The sequence below is a fragment of the Chiloscyllium plagiosum genome, chromosome 15 (genome assembly GCF_004010195.1).
Source record: "Chiloscyllium plagiosum isolate BGI_BamShark_2017 chromosome 15, ASM401019v2, whole genome shotgun sequence".
NCBI lineage: Eukaryota > Metazoa > Chordata > Chondrichthyes > Orectolobiformes > Hemiscylliidae > Chiloscyllium > Chiloscyllium plagiosum.
In genome coordinates, this window is record NC_057724.1 from 80,828,820 (window position 1) to 80,836,830 (window position 8,011).

The 8,011-nt window shown below is 45.0% G+C and overlaps 1 long non-coding RNA gene across 2 annotated transcripts in view; it reads right to left on the reverse strand.

Moving 5' to 3' along the window:
• LOC122557449 overlaps positions 1 to 7,761 on the reverse strand; it is a 41,440-nt gene extending 33,679 nt beyond the window's left edge. For both annotated transcript variants that reach the window (XR_006313835.1, XR_006313836.1), the window contains exon 1: positions 7,667 to 7,761. This is a non-coding gene — a long non-coding RNA (uncharacterized LOC122557449). The remainder of the gene's footprint in view (positions 1 to 7,666) is intronic.
• Positions 7,762 to 8,011: the final 250 nt, after the last annotated feature.

Below are 8,011 nucleotides of genomic sequence, written 5' to 3' on the forward strand. Positions count from 1 at the left end.
CCTCATTTCCCCTCCCCCTACCTTGTCTCAGTCAAATCCATCGAATTCAGCACCGCCTTCCTAACCTGCACTCTTCTTCCTGACCTCTCCGCCCCCACTCCAGTCTGACCTATCACCCTCACCTTGACCTCTTTCCACCTATCACATTTCCGATGCCCCTCCCCCAAGTCCCTCCTCCCTACGTTTTATCTTAGCCTGCTGGACACACTTTCCTCATTCCTGAAGAAGGGCTTATGCCCGAAACGTCGATTCTCCTGTTCCCTGGATGCTGCCTGACCTGCTGCGCTTTTCCAGCAACACATTTTCAGCTCTGATCTCCAGCATCTGCAGACCTCACTTTCTCCTTAACTGCCATCCACCAGAGTGAACAGCCCTCAGCTCATCAGAGAGAGAGAAATTCATTCTCACAGTCATCCAGGTATTAGAGAAAGCGCCATCTGAATAATAATGGTAGCAATGATGAAGAATCAGAACAAAAGGCATTCCTGACAGAAGACTCAACAGAAGAAGGCACAGAACATTCTGGAAGAAATGTAATCTGGCTATAATTTTGTGAGAGATTAAATTCTGGTTTTTTTTGTATATGAGTTGGACTTGTATTTATTGGAACAGCATACTGTTAGAATCTTGTTTTATTTGGGAATAGTTAGAAGGGATTTATTCGGTTTAGTATTGGTTGAGTTAATTTGTTCACTGTTAGAGTTAGATTAATTATTATTTGCTGATTTTAAATTGAGTGTCAGGGATTAATTTTTTTGAACAACTAGAAGTTGCTGAAAAGCAGGTTACACCACTTTTCACACTTTTTTGTACAGATTATAGGTCAAGGTGCTGCTGTTTGGGTGTTTCAGGTTTAGTTTTCAGAGGGGGGTCTACTTCCGCTTTATAATGACAGATAAGTGACAAAGTAATCTAATTAATATCTATGATTTCAGCCCAATTATCTTTGGATATTAACTCCCACTCTCATACTGACAGACACACTGATACAGATAAGGGATATTTTAAAGAAGAAAATGACAATAATTTTAACCTATCATTTTTAATTATGAATTCCAGGGTTTTATGAAATCCTTGGGCAATGGTATGTAACACAGATATATAAAACTGCATATCTTCCTTGAATTCCAAAGTCTCTAATCAATGTAAACAGTTTCCATTGACCACTGGAGTCTTTTACTTATTTCTTACAGACTGAGGTTTTTCTCTCAGTATTTTCAACAAGTCAATAACTCAAGAAGAAGTAAAGAAAGAAAAATCTGTTTCCCAGTCCGGCAGCTTCACTAAAGCAAACCTGCTTCCTACTCAAAAGCGGCAATCAGAGTCAGTTCAATCGTTGTTGTCTCTTTCTTTATCTATGTTCTCTGTGATTGGCTGGTCAGTACCAGTCCTTCTTTGATTGAAGAATTCAACATCCAACCCGCTGTCAGTCCCTGAGCAGAACAACATCTCAGTGCTGAATCATCTACAGTGTTCTTGATGCAGTAATTATCTTTCCAGGCCAGTTGCCACCAGAAATCATGAGTCTTTTGTTCTTCCCTTTGCTTTTTTTTACAAAAACACAAGCTGCTCAAAGTTCAAAGTTCAATTCTGAATTGCGAATCATAGTACCAAAAGATGAGAAGAAAAGAAAAATAACGATGGTCTCAACATTGCCAATCTTGTGCCTTTTCTTAATAACCCTGTACGTTGCTTCTATTTAAATAACCATCCAATCCCCGCCAAATGCCTCGTTGAACCTACCTCCCACACATTTCCAGGCAATTGCATTCCACACACTAACTATACACTGAGTAAAAATGAAAACGAGCATATGTTAACAAATCGCTTTCAAAATATCCATCAAATATTTCTGCACATGAAAAGCCATCACCTTAAACACGTCTTCCGCAAGCCAGTGAGGCTATAGCTATTACACTTCCATTACATAGAGAATCCTTACAGTACAGAGAGAGGCTATTAGCCCATTGATCTTCACTGATCACCCATACAGCATTCCACCCAGACCTAACCCCTGACTCCATCCCAAACACAGGGGACATTGCTTAGGACAGGAAGCCTGTCTGTAAGTCTGTGCTGTATGTCAGTGAAGCAGCACAGACAGAATATTTGGCTCTGGTTGACACACAGGCACAATCACAGGTTTGGGAAGGCAGGGATGGTGCAAACGTACAGGTAAGTGACGGGGAAGCCCTGAGCTGCAGCCTGGTCCAGTCGATGAGCTGGTTCCCTGTCTCTGTGTACACACTGTCCCTGTTGGGGTGCCCTCCAATGCAGGTTTGTGCTGCCTGACTTGTTTTTCTTTATTCATTTGTGGGATGTGGACGTTGCTGGCTGGGCTAGTGTTTATTGCCCGATCCTAATTGCCCCTTGAGAAGGTGGGGGTCAGTTGTTTTCTTGACTACCCACAGCTGCAGTCCATGTGCTGTGGGTAGACCCACAATGCCTTAGGGAGGGAATTCCAGGATTTTGACCCAGTGACAGTGAAAGAGCGGCGATATATTCCCAAATCAGGATGGTGATTGGGAGGGGAACTTGAATGTGGTGCTGTTCCCAAGCATCTGCTGCCCTTGTCCTTCTTGATGGTAGTCATTGTGGGTTTGGAAGGTGCTGTCTGAGGGTCTCTGGTGAATTCCTACACTGCATCTTGTAGATGGTACACACTGCTGCTACTGATGGTCGGTGGTGGAGGGAGGGGATGTTTGTGGATGTGGTACCAATCAAGCGGCTGCTTTGTCCTGGATGATGTTGAGCTTCTTGTATGTTGTTGGACCTGCCTCTATCAAGGGCAAGTGGGGAGTATTCCATCACACTCCTGACTGGTGCCTTGTAGATGGACAGGCTATTGGGAATCAGGAGGTGAGTTACTTGCTGCTGGATTCCTTGCCTCTGCTGCTCTTACTGACTTTCAAATGGATTGGAGAGGAGCCCTGAGAGTGGTGAGGGGTTGGTAGATGCCAGGTCCCAATGCCTGTAGATGATGGGTCTGTGTGAGACTTGTGCCTGTAGATCTTACCCCAAGGTGCTGCTTAGTTATAAGCAACATGAGGGCCTTTCAAATCAAGTGGTGAGCTGTGTCCACTCTGGTGCCGATTTCTCAGTGTCGAGCTTATTCAGTGAGTTTGGGGAGATCAGTAGCTGAATGTTACTGGGTTGAGCTGAGCCATTCACAAGGTGTTTCGCAACGATCAGTCCCCCCCAGCTCACTGCTGCTTGCTGCAGAACTCCTCGCTACTTGTGGAAATGATAAAAAAAGAGAATGAGTGGAGATGCTCCCACCATCAGGTCAGGAACAAGGGGGTGTCGTTTTAAAGTGAAAGGCAGGAGCTTTCGAGGGGACTGGAGGAAAACAGTTTTCACCCAGACAGTGGTAGGGGTGTGGAATGCATTGCCTGGGAGGGGGAGTTAAGGTAGGAAACCTCACAACCTTAACATTCAAGGATACGGAACTTGCATAGGAAAGTGGCACTAGTGCAGGGAATAGTATATTTTGTATTGGTACAGACTTAATGAGTTGAAGGGCCTCTCCTGTAATGTACAATTCTATGGGCCTTACTAGAATTCTTGCCTGTTTCTGCCATAAAATCCCACCATAGCCCACGTCCCTCGAACCCTATAAAGATTCTGCCCAGTGTTAGTGCTTTGAATCTGATACAACTCTTTTTCAGAATTCAAGAAAAACGTACTGTTTATCATTCACAAGTGTGCAAATTTTAGAGAACAGAATACAGGTTAAATAAAGAGAACAAGAGGTGAGGAGTGTGGAGGCAGATAGAGGCAGGTTGATTGAGAGGGCAAAAAACTGCCAAATGGAGCACAGTGTGGGAAAATGTGAAGTTGTTCACTTCAGCAGAAAAAATAAAAAGCAGACTGTTACTTAAACAGAGAACTCCAATGGGATTCTGAGCTGCAAGGGCACTGAGCTGTAACAAACACAGATAAAGCTGAAGAGACTCTGGGCAGCATCAGTAGAGAGAAAACCGAGTTAAAGTTTGAGTTCAGTAGGACTCTTCCTCAGAATTGCAATAAAGAGAAAAAAAATTTAAATCTGCGCAACATCGAGGGCCGAAGGGCCTGTACTGCGCTGTATTCTTCTATGTAAGTCACTGAGGTAATAAGCTGCTAGCAATCAGATATCAGACAAATATGGGATGTCTAATTTCGAGCTGACTGAGTCCAGGAGCTGTTACATACAGCAAAAATGCAATGAATCCAGTTAAATTTAAATCCGAGATTGTTATCCAAAATGCAGTAAATAGGGTTCTAACTGCTTAGCTTTGTATATACAGTGGCTCAGTGGTTAGCACTACTGCCTCACAGCGTCAGGGACCTGGGTTCAATTCCACACTCAGACGACTGTCTGTGGAGTTTGCATGTTCTCCCAGTGTCTGTGTGAGTTCCCTCTGGATTCTTGCTTTACCTCCTATAGTGTAGGCTTGGTGGATTGGCCGTGTGAAGTTACCCTAGCATCCAGGAATGTTCAGGCTAGGTGGGTTAGCCATGGGAAATGTCAGGCTTAAGGGGATAAGTGGGCCTGGGTGGGATGTTCTACAGAGGGTTGATGCAGACTCGATGGGCCAAGTGGCCTTGATATGCACTGTAGGGATTCTATCTGAGACTCAAAGAGGAGCTTCAGGTGTGGCCTAGTATCTAAATGGGGACTAGGGTGCAATTTCTGCCCAAGGACATTGTGGATTTACCTATAGCCCATGGACTGCAGTGGTTAGAAGGAAGGCAGCTCTCCACCACTTTCTCAAGGGGCAACTAGGGATGGGCAATAAATGCAGAACACATCCCATGAGTTAATGAAAAAAAGAGAATGGGGCTGTGTGTACGACAGCAATGGACAGCATTTGTTGTTGCTGTGCTATTACGCTGGAGAGGGGCTACAGCAGATTGCCAGCAATTGTCTGGGTGCACTGCAGGATCTCAAGGATGGCATGGGCACAAGAGATGCCAATCTGTTTGACATATATTCACTGGGTGGCAAGTTGCTTCAAGGAACAGCTTGTGGTAAGATAGTTCTAGGGTCAGATGAAAGGAATGCCATTGTTCAGGAGCTGGTTACTGCAGCTCATTTGGTAAAATATGAGAAATCTCCCTGTGTCTTGTCACAGAAGCCCCTCCAAAAAAACCCCTGATGCAACTCGCGAAAGAAATGTCACATTCATTCTCTGTTTCTCTCTCCACACTACACTGTGCCAGAGCCGCTGACTTCCCCTTGCATTTTCTGTTTTTTTTATTTCAACGAAGTTGAAATTTTTCATGCAAACACGAGCCAAAAGCAATCAGGAAGCAGAGGACTGACCTCTTGTGACAAGAAGAGGAACTGAACCTTATTGAGTTGTCACTGAAGATATTAAATGCAAGATACTGATCGTTGATTAGAGTCATAGAGATGTACAGCATGGAAATAGACCCTTCACTCCAACCCGTCCATGCCGACTAGATATCCCAACCCAATCTAGTCCCATTTGCCAGCAGCTGGTCCATATTCCTCTAAACTCTTCCTATTAATATACCCATCCAGATGCCTTTTAAATGTTGCAATTGTACCAGCCTCCACCACTTCCTCTGGCAGCTCATTCCATACACGTACCACCCTCTGCGTGAAAAAGTTGCCCCTTAGGTCCCTTTTAAATTTTTCACCTCTCACCCTAAACCTATGCCCTCTAGTTCTGAACTCCCCAACCCCAGGGAAAAGACCTTGTCAGTTTATCCTATCTATGTCCCCCATGATTTTATAAACCTTTACAAGGTCACCCCACAGCCTCCGATGCTCCAGGGTAAACAGCCCCAGCCTATTCAACCTGGCTGGAAGAACACAACAAGTCAGGCAGCATCAGGAGGGACAGGCTGGAGGCTGGGAGAACACAGCGAGCCAGGCAGCATCAAGAGGGGGAGAAGTCAACGTGTTGGGTGTAACCCTTCTTCAGGACTGGGGGTGGGTGTGGGGGGAGCTGCAGATAAACAGGAGTGGTGGAGGGGCATGGTGGTGAAGTGGGGATGGGTGAAGACAGGTCGAGGATACAAACTGGTGGGTCAATGGGAGAAATGAATCCGGTTGGTGGCTGGGAGGAGTGGGGGGGAGGGGGGTGGGCCCCCACGGGCCCAGCTGAGATGCTCGGTGAACCGTTCCCTAAGTTCACGTTTGGTCTCCCCGATGTAGAGAAGACCACATCGGGAGCAGTATACTGGGTTGGAAGAGAGGCAGGTGAACCTCTGTCCCACCTGGAAGGACTGTTTGGGGCCCTGGATGGAGGTGAGGGGAGTGGTGTACCGGCAGGTTTGCATCTTTTCCAGTTGCAGGGGAAGGTACCTGGAGGCACAGGCTGAAAGCATCAATACAAAGTGAGAATCATAAACTAACAGGAGCAGGGGTAGAGCTAGGTTTGGTGATTAGAACAAACAACAAGAAATGTGGAGCTATAACAGAAGAATGGACCTCAGGAATGACCGGGGAATAGTCAATACATGGTTTGGATGTGACTCAAAGTATGTGAAGAATCGTCAAAGAACAGTACAGCACAGTACAGGCCCTCCGGACCCTGATGTTGTGCTGACCTTTTATCCTACTCTAAGATCAAACTAACTTACATACTCTTCAATTTACTATCATTCACGTGCCTATCAAAGAGTCACTTAAATGTCCCTGATGTATCTGAATCTACCACTTACTGGGAGTCCATTCCAAGCCTGCACTGACACATGATGCCTTTTTGAACTAAAAACCTTTTGCTTCTATGTGGTCCACACCCCGCTGTTACCTGCTTATTCAGATGTCTGTCAAGATGCCTCTTAGATGTTGCTATTGCATCCACCTCCACCACCTCCTCTGGCAGTGCATTCCATGTACTTACCACCATCTGTGCCAAAAAACCTGCCTCTCCCATCTCCTTTAAACACTCCCCCTGTTACCTATGTCCCCTAATAATTGATATTCCAATTCTGGGAAAAAGACTGACTGTCCATTCTATCCAGCCTCTCGTAATTTTGTAAACCTCTATCAATTACCCCTCAACCATCAACATTCAAATGAAAACAAACCAAATTTGTCCAATCTTTCCTCTTGGTTAATACCCTCCAAACCAGGCAACATCCTGGTAAACCATTTCAGTATCCTCTCCAAAGCCTCCACATTCATCTGGTAATGTGGTGACCAGACTGTCCACAATATTCCACATGCAGTCGAAGTTCGACACAGCTACAACATGACTTGCCAATTTTTATACTTTATGCCCCAATCAGTTAAGGCAAGCATGCCACATGCTTTCTGAATCACCTTGTGTTGCCACTTTCAGGGAGCTGTGGGCCTGTATGCCTAGATCCCTCTGTATGTTGATACTTCTGAAGGTTTTTCCACTTATTGTATAGTTTCCTCCTGCATTAGATCTCCTCAAACTTATTAATTCGACCATATGCATTCTCCTCCATATCATTTATATATATTACAAACAACAGGGGTCCCAGCACTGATCCCTGTGGAATACCACTGGTCACAGAGCTTCAGCCAGAAAAACATCCTTCCACTGCTACACTCTATCTTGTATGACAACCATCAGGTACTGGGGACTGGTCTACCTTAATGCTGTTTAAAACACTCACCACCACCTTTCTTTATAATCAACATGCCGTAGGATATCGATACACCCATCTCTAGACTCACCTTCCACCATGTCCTCCTCCTTCATGAACTCTGATGCAAAGTACTTGTTAAGGACCTTGCCCACTTCCTTCGGCTCCACACATAAATTCCCTTCTTTTTCCTAAACAAAATAATCAGATTATTGAAATCCCGTACAACATCAATGTTTTGGAAGGAGAATGTAGTGATACTGATCAGACAAAGGCTCAGAACAAGCAGCTTCAGGCCAGTAACAAAGATTTTATTCTCTGACTCAGTCACAGTTACAGTGTCAAGAGTGTGGTGCTGGAAAAGTACAGCAGGTCAGGCAGCATCAGAGGAGCAGGAAAATCAACATTTCGGGCAAAAGCCCTTCATCAGGAAAGA